The sequence below is a fragment of the Gracilinanus agilis genome, chromosome 1 (assembly GCF_016433145.1).
Source record: "Gracilinanus agilis isolate LMUSP501 chromosome 1, AgileGrace, whole genome shotgun sequence".
Classification (NCBI taxonomy): Eukaryota; Metazoa; Chordata; class Mammalia; order Didelphimorphia; family Didelphidae; genus Gracilinanus; species Gracilinanus agilis.
Window position 1 is genome coordinate 626,226,775 of NC_058130.1, and position 12,593 is coordinate 626,239,367.

The 12,593-nt window shown below is 39.3% G+C and overlaps 1 pseudogene; it reads right to left on the reverse strand.

Moving 5' to 3' along the window:
- Nucleotides 1-244: 244 nt before the first annotated feature.
- LOC123254932 lies at nt 245-5,553 on the reverse strand (annotated as a pseudogene).
- Between the last annotated feature and the right edge of the window lie 7,040 nt (nt 5,554-12,593).

The window sequence follows — 12,593 nt, forward strand, 5'->3', positions numbered from 1 at the left end:
AAGTTTCTTGCCATTTTAGCCAAAAATTTATAAATGGGGAAATATATTATCATCTGAATTTTTCTCTAAGTTTTCCTAGAAAGAGGATGGAATATATCTGTTCTCCAATTTTTTCAGTTTCATATAAAGAAGGCTAGCTGTCTGTATCTGTTCTTTTTCTTTCTATTCTTTTTTAGGTCATTCACTATATTTTTCTCTCCAGGGAAAAAAGACAACAGCTCTTTTAAGATTCCCTTTCATTGTTTTAAATGTCGATAATCACAAAAACTTCTGGCTTCTCTTCATCATAGATATGTATTGCTGAATATGTTATTACCTTGACTTCCATTCCCTGAGAATGCTTATTCAAAGAAAATTGTTCTCCCCACCCAATTGATCATAATTTGATAGTTCTTTGGTCATTAGATAGTACTTTCACTTCCCACAGTATGAAGAATTCATTGGCACTAAATTCATTAAACCATTCATACAAAAAGTAAGAGAAGAGACTGTAGGTCATCTCCTTGTAGCAGTTCAACAGTTCCTATGTCTATCATTTAACCAAACATGGCCATTGCACACTGCTCAAATGCTTATTCCAATGTGTTGCCCCAAGCACGTAACTGTACAGATACTCATACTTCCAGATGGCTGGGGGATATTTGGCCTTGATCACCTTTTGCTCTTCATTCAGATTGTAATCCTTTTCATCTTCTCCATCTTGCACCTTGACTGCTATATCCAAGACTCCTATCCCATAAATTTTTATATGTTGTCCCCTCATTGTCATTATCTTCAATTAAATCAGTGATTGTTTTTAGGATTTGTTCTTTGACCCACCTGTTTTGAAGAATTAGATTATTTAGTTTGTGATTAATTTTTAATTTGTCTTTCCATGAACTCTCATTTGTGTAAGTTGAATCTGTTACCCTAAAAACTACAATTCCCAGCACCTCACTCTCTTTCTCATATTATGTGTTGACATAGGGAAGTTATAAATTTTGTGTAGCCCCACCTCTAGTGCTCTCTTAATCTGATTGGTCTGGTGGAAGTGGCGTAAGGTGAGTCCCAGGAGAACTTATCCACATAGCAGGGGAGTTAAGAGGGTGGAATCATCTCCTCAGATAAAAGCCTTTAGGAGGCTAACTGTTGCCTAAAAGAAATACCCAGACTTCCAAGGCACTTAACTGTTGGCAATGTAAGGGAAACAGGGGTTTATACTTTACCAGCCCCATGGAAAGCGGCTCACAAGAACCCCCAGGATGACATGCAGCAAGCTCACAGCAGCAGTAGGCAGAACACTCACCTCATGCTACCTCCATCAAACCAATCAGCTCAAGAAAGCATGATAGACGGGGATACACAAAATTTATAACCTTCCTACATCAGCACATAACATGAGAAGGAGAGTGGGGTGCTGGGAATCATAGTTTTTAGGGTAACAGATTCTAATTACACATATTGATTATAATATTTATTGCATCAAGATCTGAAAAAGTTGTATTTATCATCGCTGATTTTCTGCATTTGGTTCCAAAGTTTTTGTGCCCTAGTCAGTCTTTGTATGTGTACCATGTGCTACTAAAAAGAATATATTTTTACCCCTATTCAATTCTTTCCAGAAACCTATTAAATCTAACTTTTCTAAAATTTCATTCACTTCCTTTACTTCTTTATTATTTATTTTTAGTTACATTTATCTCATTGAGGAATGTTGAGGTCCCTTACTAGTATCGATTTATTGCCTATTTCCTCATTAAGTTCCTTTAGTTGCTCCTTTAAAAATTGGATACTACACCATTTGGTACATATCTACTAAGTATTGATATTACTTCATTGTCTATACTACCTTTTATCAAGATGTAATTATTTTCTTTATCTCTTTTAATCAGATCTATTTTTGCTTTAGCTTAGTCTGAGATCATGATTGATCTTCCTGCTTTTTTATCTTAGTTGAAGCCCAGTAGATTCTGCTCCAGTTTCTTACCTTTACTCTGTGTGCATCTACCTGCTTCAAATGTGTTTCTTATAAACAGCACATGGTAGGATCTAGTTTTTAATGCACTCTGCTACTCACTTCATTTTATGGATGAGTTTTTGCCATTTACATTCACAGTTATGATTACCATCTATGTATTCCCCTCCATCTTGATTTCATCTTTTAATCCTGCCCTTTTTTCTTTCACTCTTTCCCTCCATACCAGTGTTTTGGCTTTAAACACACCCCCTCCCTTACATTGCTCCCCTTCCTACCACCACTATTTTTATTCCCCTCCTACTTCTCTATATGGTCTTTTAATCTCCCCCCACTTCTTCATCGCTTATGTAATATGTAACTGGAATAGGTAGGGGATTAGAAAAGGAGACACAGGTACAGCTAGGATAAAATTAATCCCTCCGCTGGATTGGGAAGGTAATAAACTATCACACACTTAGCTGGGGAATAACAAGATAACAGAAAACAAACACAGCCAGGGAAAACAGTTTAACTCAACAGTGGGTTCTTGTAGTTTAAGAAGGAGAAATCAAGGAAGCATATATATATATGTACATATATATATATACATATATATATGTATATATATAAGATTTTAATAGTTAAGCAAGGACAGGAAAGGGGAATAAGAGGAATGAACTCACTTATGTCTATGGGCTAACTGCCAGGGAATGCTGGGATGGGAAAATGGCCACTCTTTCATTAACTATAAACAGCCAGCTTGGGGCAGGGCTGATTAGGCAGGGTAAATGGGTATCTTACAGAGCCGTCCACTGAATGGGTTCTGGATATATCAGGTACCAGGAAACTTTGGGTATACAGCAAAGTAATCCGCTAAGAGTTAGGGAGAATAGGATTTTCTGTGGATGTCCACCAGCCCAGAAAATTCCTATCTCAATCTAATAACTCCTTGGTCTTGCTTGACAGTCTTAAATTACAGTAAGATCCAAAGTACAGCTCCTCAGTTCAAGATTTCAGTACCAATCCACAGGTTCTCTGGTCAGTTGCCAAAACCTCAACTCCACAACTCACTCCCCAAAAGCAAATTGCCATCTTTCAGTCACTGTGTGCACAAGCCTCTGCTGACATTCCAGGTTTGGAATTTTCAGCTCCTGCCAGTTTTTGCCTGGTCTGCTTTTTGCTAAATTATAAAAAAATCTTAATCTACAATTTTCCTATAACAGTTATATTACTCCCCTCCCCCCCACTCCCTTTATTATTCCCCTTCTACTTCTTTATAGGGTACAATAGGATTCTATACCCCAATGAATCAGACTTCTCTTCCCTCTTTGAGTCATTTCCAATGAGAGTAAGGTTTAAATATTACCTATCATCATCATCATCCCCTCTACTATAATAGTTTTTTCTACCCTGTACCTTTTTATGTGATATAATTTACCCCATTTTCCTTCTCTCTTCCCATTTCTCTTAGTGCAATCTTCTTCTTTTACCCATAGATTTTTTTGCACATCATCCTACGTAGCTTCCATCTATATATACTTCTAACTACTATAACAATGTTAAAAATATTTTAAGAGTTACAAGTATCATCTTTCATTATAGGAACATAAACAATTTAACTTGTTTGAGGACCTTAAATTTTTTCTCCTTCTTTTTACCTTCCTTTGCTTCTCTTGAATTTGATATTTGAACATCAAATTTTCTCTTTGTCTGGTCTTTTCTTCAGGAATACTTGGAAATCTTCTATTTTATTACATGACCATACATTCCCCTGAAAGAATATAGTCAGTTTTGATGGATAGGTGGTTTGTTGTATACTCAATTCCACTGCCTTCTGGAATATAATATTCTAGGTCTTCTAATCTGGAAGCTGCCAGATCCTGTATAATTCTGACTGAACCTTCATGATATTTGAATTGTTTCTTTCTGGTTGCTTGTAGTATTTTCTCCTTTGCCTAGGAGCTCATGAACTTGACTATAATATTCCTGGGAGTTATAATTTAGGGATTAATTGTAGGAGGTGACCTGTGGATTCTTTCACTCTATATTACACTCTTATTCACAAATATCAGGGCTGTTTTCTTGGGTAATTTCTTATAATATGATGTCTAGGCTTTTTTTTTTCTTTGACTTTCAGGTAGTCCAGCGTTCCTTAAATTGTCTCTCTTGGATCTATTTTCCAAGTCTGTTATGTTTTTTTAATAAGATATTTCATTTTTTCTTCTATTTTTCCATTCTTTTGATTTCATTTTATTGTTCCTTGATTTCACTCTTGAAGTAATTATCCTCTATTTGTTCAATTCTAATTTTTAAAGAATGAATTTCTTCAATGACTTTTAACCCTCTTTTTCCTTTTGGTCCATTCTACTTTTCATGAAACTCTTTTTTTTCCTTTTTTTCCAGGAATTCAATTCAATTTTTTAGAAAACTCTTTTCTTCATTAAATTTTTATGCCTCTTTTTATAATTGGCCACTTTTGCTTTTTTGGCTGTTATTTTGTTTCTGCATTACTTTTATTTCTTTTTACCATTTTTCTTCCACCTGTCTTATTTGAATTTTGAATTTCTTTTTTATTTCTTCCAATGCCTGAGACCAATTCCTATTTTTCATTGAAGTTTTATATGTGGTTGCTTAGATCTCACTGTCCCCTATTGACTCTGTCTCTTACTCTTTGTCTCCATGGAAATTTTCAATGTTTAGGTGTTTCATTTGCTGTTTGCTCAATTTCCCAGCCTCTCTTTGCCTGTGGACTAGAAATTTTGAAAGCTGCTAATTCTGCCTCCTCTGATGGCTTATAGGACTCAGCTCTTTTGCCAAAGCTATTTTGCCCTGGGACTAAGAGTTTCACCATGCCTCATTGCAGCCTGGTGCTAGGGCCTGGGACTTAAATGCATGGATATAGAGCGTTCTTTTATTGGTGTTGCCAGATCCCAGGTTCCCAACATTGGCCTATGCCCAGGCTCAGAACCTGGAACACTAAGTGAGGCATATCCAGCCAGCACTCTTCTGTGTGCAGTTTTGCTTCTGTTTCCCTGTGAAAATCAACTCTTTCTGCATACCTTCCAAGTTGTGTTCAGCAAGCAAGCACCCTCACTCTGTCTTGCTGTTGGTTTTTGGCTCCTGTTATTTTGAAGCCCTTTTAAAAGATTAATTTGGAAGGATACTCAGAATGGTTTCAGCTTTTGCTGTTACTAAGCCAACATCTAAGCTTCCCCCCTCCCTGGCATGCTTATTATTAATGCTCTTTAAAAATTATCTCTTTCAGGGTCAGTCTCAGTCTGGCCATATACCATGGACTGCCATGTATCAGAATGATATAGTTAGATTTTCTTTTTTTACTGCTTTTCCATGGAGTAAAAGGAAAAAGGCTTCTTCTCTCCATTAATCCTCAACATCTTCTCTTTTCATGTCACTTTTCCATGTCTAAATTTAGGTTACCCAACCTTTACTCTCAGCCCGGTTGAGGGAAATTATTTCATCCTCTTTTATCCAACCCAAGAGATAGGAATTGTGACTCCCATCCCCACAGAGTCCATACCTTCTGATGCCTCCCTCCCTCTAAGACTAGAGACAATCTGATTCATGCCTCTTGCTGCATCTCTTTCAGAGCCCCTCATGGGGCCTAAAAACTAGTGTATCTTAAAGCTTTCCTAGACCTCAAGAAAGAATTAGTAAAATGAATATCTTGAGGGAAGAAGATGAGGAAAGGCAAGCAACTTGGCCATCTGTGCTAGCATTCCATCAATAGAGCAAACTCTTCTCTCTCTTATATGTGCATCAATGTGAAAAGTTCTTATTAAGAGAAGAAAAAGTTTGAAGACACCATATATCAGAGATGGGTAGATAGGAATGCAAGGCTTGGGAGAAGAGGGCACAGAGCAGAAAAAAATGGGAAGGCTAGAACTAGCAAAGAAAATTTACCTACTTCATAATTTTGCCTGAGGATAACTATCATTCTCTCCTGTCGTAGCTACTCAATAGTGCATATAATCCCAGGAACATGTATAAAGTGCTTTTACATTTTTCATGATGCACCTTTCATCTTTCTGTTTCTTTTCTGGGCTGACCTTAACCAAAGGCTGTTGAGTTGTAGATTTTTAAATTGCAAATATCAATTTTTTACCCAAATTTAATTGCCCAAGTAAGATCAGATATCATCTCTGGAATTTTTGCCATTAGCCTAAGGCTTTTAAAAATTAGTCTCATTTTACCACTTGGAATAATATATACATTAATCCATTTGCATAATGTAGTATATCTGGAAAGGAAGAAAGAAATGAACTGACAGGCAAGGACAGAGAGCACCTCACAAGAACAATTCTAGACAATGAGAAATATTCAGAACCACTTCCTAATGTACAAAGGTTCTCATGAAAAACACAGTATAGAAGAACTCACAAAGGTGCACTCCTAAGGAGAATACTATTGCAAGAAAAATTCGGGAAGGCAATTTGAATTATGCAAAGGGACCCTGGCAGAAATCCCATCAAATAAAAGGCAACTGTTCTAAGTACACACAGGAGGAAAAAGGCAAAATGAGATTGCTGGAGCTTTAAAGAGTCTTAAAGAATGTGAATCTCCCAGGATTCAAATCAAAGGACACAGAGATGCTTACCAAAGAAGCAAAAGTTTAATGGATTGGAGACATAGGTTTAAAAGGTCCTACTTTGAAATAGCCCTACAAATCTGTGAGAGTGGTTCATGACAGAGTTATTCTGCGCAAGTATATTTTTGAAACTGGAACAAGTTACATACATTCCTTTTTTTATTTTTTTTGTTATCCTCCTACCCCAACAAAAGAATTTTTTACAAGTGTTAATGAAAAGAAAGGAAGAGATGGGAGGAAAGACTCTCTTCTAGGAAGAGTCTATCTTGCCAAACTGCATAGATTTGCCAAACTCAGGCACTAGTTATGCACCAAAGTTTCTCTGGGTGAGATGTTCCAACCCCAAGAAATCTGTGTTTCTTCCTCATCTCCAAAATGCCATGCTCTGTTCCCTTGACAGCTGCTCTGTTTTGCCAGTCTGGTGGTTTCTAAGCCACTCTGCCTATGATTGGACCTGATCTAAGTAGAAGCAGAACAGCTAAAAGATGAATAGAGCCCTGGAGCACAGCTTTACAGCTGCCGGGGGAAAGAGGTGGTGTCAGTACAAGATGCATAAAAACAGACTCTAGAGATGGAAAACTTTTTCAAAGGGCCTCTAATGAAGTGGAAGGTAGGAGGATGAGATAGGAAGAGAAACAGGAAAAAGTCCACACATTTCTGAAGTCTATTGAAGTGAATCCTACTTTCTAGATGCCCTTTCAAAAAAGAATATAATTCCAGTGTAGATGGAAGAATAATTCCTTTCTGACTAGTCAAATATGTCTATTATAACTTCACAAAGACTTGGTTTCCTCATCTTAGATTCCATTCAATTCAACAAACATTTATTAATCATTTACTAGATGCAAGACACTTATGTAGTTACAGCCTCTGGAGCAAAAATGAAACAGTATCTGCTCTCAGTATCTGGCCTCAGACATTATTAGCTGCATGACTCTAGACAAGTCACTTAACCTTTGATGGCCTCAGTTACCTCATTTGTAAAATGAGCTGGAGAAAGAAATAGCAAATTACTCCAGTTTCTTTGCTAAGAAAACCCCAAATGGGATCCCAATGAGAAAGGACTGAACAAATCTCTCAAAGTGTTTATTTCCACCATGGAAATCCAACATGTTTTTTGCTAAGTAAATATAATATAATTTGAGGAAGTGATGGAGATGGGCAATGGGCAGTAACAGTAACAAGACCCTCATATTCTGAAATCTTATATTTCTTACCAGTACATACTAGTTAAACATGAACTGAAAATCTATAGTTTCAGCATTAGTCAAGCATAAATTGCAGAATCTGTATTGTTGATCAGTTCATCAGTCACCTGTACCAGATCTGTAACATTCAATTCTGGTTACCTGCTTTGTGCCTAATCTATTCTATTAATTGCTCATATTGTTCTATATTTTCTTTAGTTCAGAACTATGAGATGTAATTAATCACCTATAGTGGTCCTCCAATGTACCACATCCCCCATCCCATATTTTCATTCCAGAAGGGTAGCAAGACCTCTCCCACACTGACAAATCATGACAAGTGTTGTGAGGAGGATTACTTAGTTATTATTTAGGAGACCTAACAGGCAGGGCTTGAGAACTCCAAATGGAATGGGGAAGCAGGAAGTGTGCCTCTCTCTGAGACAGACTCCATGGTGGTTGGGACAAGTTGTAACTGACCCTGGGAGACCTCAGATTTACAGAGATCCTGAAGGAAGACTGTCATCTACTTGTGGGAGATTTTGGTAGAGACTATTCATCCCAACCTGAGTTGCAGGTTAACTTGGGCTGGGTCAGCTCCCAGAATCTACCCACCTGAAAGAGTGCAGCTAGTGGTCCTGGAGGAGCTGCAGCATCGCTGGAGTGTGTCAGGGCTCTGCTGTGAGGATTCCCACGTCAGTCCAGCTATTCTCTGGGCCCTGCCTTGTTTAGGTCTCAGTGGAGTGTAGATCAGTCCCTCCCCTGACCCTGTGGTTTGCCCTTAGTCTGGAAGTGTAGAAACCCCTATTCCCATCCTTTACCATAGTTCCCTTAATTAAAATTGTTTTAAACTCTTGCCATTTGCTTGCTAGTTTCCACAGACCCTTGTTTAGATGGTGCAGGGTGACAGGCCTAACTGCCACTTCTGTTAACAGACATCTCCTTAGCAGTTAAACCCAGTCTCTCTACCTTGTTTGGTCCTACCTTCTGCCATTCCTGTCTCCCTCGCACCCTTCTATACCCACATTTAATATTTAAGTCAACTCCCCTAGTTTTCCCCATAATACAAGGTGGACAATGGGTGAACACGGAACTCGCACACTGGGGCCTCTGGCATTCCAGAAGAATCACCCAAACTTGTATAAGCTCCTAATTTCCTATGATGTGCATATCAAACCCCAAAAGACACTTCCACCTGGATTTGGTCATGCCCTTTTTTCCAGGGTTTTGGGGAGAGATGAAGATTTCTCTGAAATGGGAGAGGACTATCCCCCAGACCATAATAAATATGCCAACTCACATCCAGAGAGCAGAAGCTGCTACTCTACAATTAGAGCTGCTACTCCACACATGAAGCACCCATCTACAGCTGCAATTGCTACTCCATTATCCACTGGGCTTCTCCATCAGCCCAGGCCTATGGAGCTGCTACTCCACCCCAGAGATATACTATTCCATCAACTCCAGCTACTCTACTAGCCCCTGGATTTATCCAGCAGCTTTAGGGCTACCTGGTTAGCCCCCAGACTATTCCACCAGTTATTAGCTATTAGAGCACCTTAAGCCTCTTTTTCAAATAAATTATTTTCTTACTTCTGGATTGAAAAGAGTTTGAGTCTCCCATTCTTGGGGCAAGACTCTGCTACAAACTTGGTTGTGTTTCTCCCACAATATATTTTGGTGCCTTGGCCAGGGAACATGGTGTTTGAGCTCCCTTTAGTCCTGAGGTAAGAAAAATGATCTCCTTTAACCCTTAATCCCATGGGGTCCTCTCTTAGAGGCTAGCCTGAGTTAAGAGCTGGACATAGCCCTAGGTTTAGACAGGTTGGATAGATTTTCGGAGGACACACTGTTTATTCCTACCCCTTTGCCACATTTCTCTGTGAGGTGTGCCTCACTCAGGGAACGTGGTCAGATTTTTGTTGTGTTGCCAGAGGAGGTACAGACAGATTTTTGCTGTACTCTCCAGTGGGGTACAGTCAGTGGAGGGGGCGAGAAACATCTATTCCCAAAGATTCCCCATTGGGAACTCTTTTAAAGCACTGGAACAAGGTAAATCTCTCTGACTTGAAAAAGATGATGTCTTTTTGCAATGTCTCCTGGCCACAACACACCCTAAAAGACCTAGAAGTGTGGCCTGTTAATGGTACTGTTAGTTATAACACTACCTTTCAACTGAACATGTTCTGTCACCAAGACAAGTGAACAGAAATACCTTATGTCTTGGCCTTCAAGGCTCTGGCATAGAAGCCAGAACTTAGTGGGTAGTGTAGGATGTGCATGACTAGGAAGGCTAAAAAAAATCCAGAGGTGGACCTTTTGGAAGATCCTATCCTGGCTCCAGTCCCACCTTCTCTCCCTAATTCTGCTCAAGCCATTCTCTCACCCCTGCCTCAGGAGCAGCAGCTCTGCCCCATCTCATCTGCCTCCTCCACTTCTTCTGCTCCCTCTCCCTCTGCTCTGGCAGAAGATCCCCCTTCCAGCTTCTCCCTTTCACCTGTCTTATACCCTGCCAGTCCTCCTCCTCTGCCGCCTCCCACTCTGCACCAGGAGTGGTTTGTCCTACGTGCCATGGCATCTGGCCTGCCCCCTGAGGGAAGTGGCTACAGAGAACAAGGAGGGTGCCTTCTCCCACATCCTTTTTTATATGACAAAATGACACAAGGAGAATTTAGACAGGTATTATGAAGATCCCACCCATTTCATTGATGGGTTTAAAGCAATCTCCTTGCAGTTTGTTCTTATCTGGGGCAACATTGACATCATCCTGCCTAATTGTTGTATGGTGGATGAAAAGCAGAGAATTTGGGGTCTGGCCCAGCAGAAGAGAAGTGACTTAGCAACCACTGACCCAAATCTCCCTCTGGGGTGCTACAGGCAGTTCCCACATCTGACCAGGGGTGGGATTACCAAAGGGACAGAGAGGGGGAAAGAAAAACCAGTAGGCTGGGGTGACCTTTGTCTTGCCACTGGAGTGTGATGATACTGAAAGGGAGAGCAAGGCTGATGATTTCATGTAACTCTGCCTCACTTCAGTCCAATTCATGTACAAGTTAAGATATCAGCCCATGGTGTCATTGGTCCTCTTCAAAAACTAAGGACAAACAACCATTGATAATCCGGCATATCAGCTACTGCTAGGTACCTTCTCCTAGCTCCTCATGGTCTCAATGTTGGGCTCACCAGCTGCAAAACCTGTCATTGTCTGTACCCCTGGACCTTGCAAGCTCTCCTGACCTTTTGAAGCCCACAGTGTCCTAACCAGCCCCAGTGTCCTTCCTTTAAAAGTAAAAAATAATTGGCATAAGAGAGAAGCAATAATAAATTTATACCTTCTTGAGAACTGAGACCCTTCTCCAACTCAGAAGCTTTTAGAAACTCATTCTTCTTTTCTAATGCAATCAAATAAGGAAAGATTCTTTGCCAAGAGCCAAATGCCTTTTTGAATGTACCCAAATTCCATCTCTAGAGCTAATCACAAAGGCTCCTCTTTATCACATAGTTACAAGACCAGAACCAGTTGTAGAATGCCTGTACATGCTCAAAATCTCTCCCAGGCACTTCCACTGAATCTTAGCATACTTTGCCAGAAGCAGGCTTTCCAGTTTCTTCCACAGGAGAGATTATGTCAACACCCCCATTATACTTAGACTTTCACAAAACTATTGATAAAACATTTCATACTATTCTTGTGGAAAAGATGAAGAGATATGGATTAGACAATAATAAAATCAGAGAGATGCAGATCTGGTTGGATGGTCAGTCTCAAAAAGGAATTGTTAATGATTCAATGTTAGTGAGGCAGAAAGATTGCAGTGTAAAACTCCAGGGATCTATGCTTGACCATATGCTGTTTAACCTTTTAACCAATGACTTGGATGAAGGTATATGTGGCATGCTTATCTGATTTACAAATTATACAGATCTAGAAGGGATAGCTAACAGAGTGGATGCAAGAGTCAGAATCCAAATAAATCCTGTCAGGCTGGAACTTTGAGGGTGAATTTACTAAGGTAAAATTCCATAAGTATATATAAATATATATATAGTTTTGCACTGAGGTACAAAAAATAATCAACTTCACAAGTGTAAGATGGAGGGAGGCATCGATAGACAGCAATTGTACTGAAAAATATCTGTATATTTTAGTGGACTGCAGGCTCAACATGTTTCAGCAAAGTAGTGTGGGAATCAAAAATAATGAGAACTTGGGCTGAATTAAAAGGGACTTAGTTTCTATGAATAAGAAGGTGATTATTCCATTGTACTCTGCCCTTATCAGACTTTGGAGCATTATATTCATTTCTGAACACAATTTAACAATGGCATCAATGAAATTTAGCGTATTCAGAGGAGGATAACCAATGGAAGAACCTTGGGTCCATATCATATACAAATTAGATAAAGGAAATGGGTATCTTTAGTTTGAAGGAGAGTAATCAAGGGTGTTGGAATGAATTTAGGCTTGATGTGAAGAAAAGTTTGCTAACAATTAGAACTGTCCCAAAATGGAATGGGTTGCCTAGAGAGGTAGTATATTCCTCCTCCTTGGATGTCTTGAAGCTCTTATCATGCATAGGTTGAACTAGATGGTCACTAAGGTCCCTTACAACTCTCAAATTCTGTGATATTATATTACTATTCATAAGATCTTATTTGCCTGAAATGGATTTTTCTCTTATAACTGTTATACAAACAACACACATCAATCTTGATAAGTGATAGAAAAAGAATGGCAGGGGGCAGCTAAGTAGCACAGTGGACAGAGCACCAGGCCTGGAGTCAGGAAGACTTGGGTTCAAATCTGGACTCTCTCACACTTTGTAGCTGTGTGACACTGGGTAAGTTTCTTAACCCCAACTGC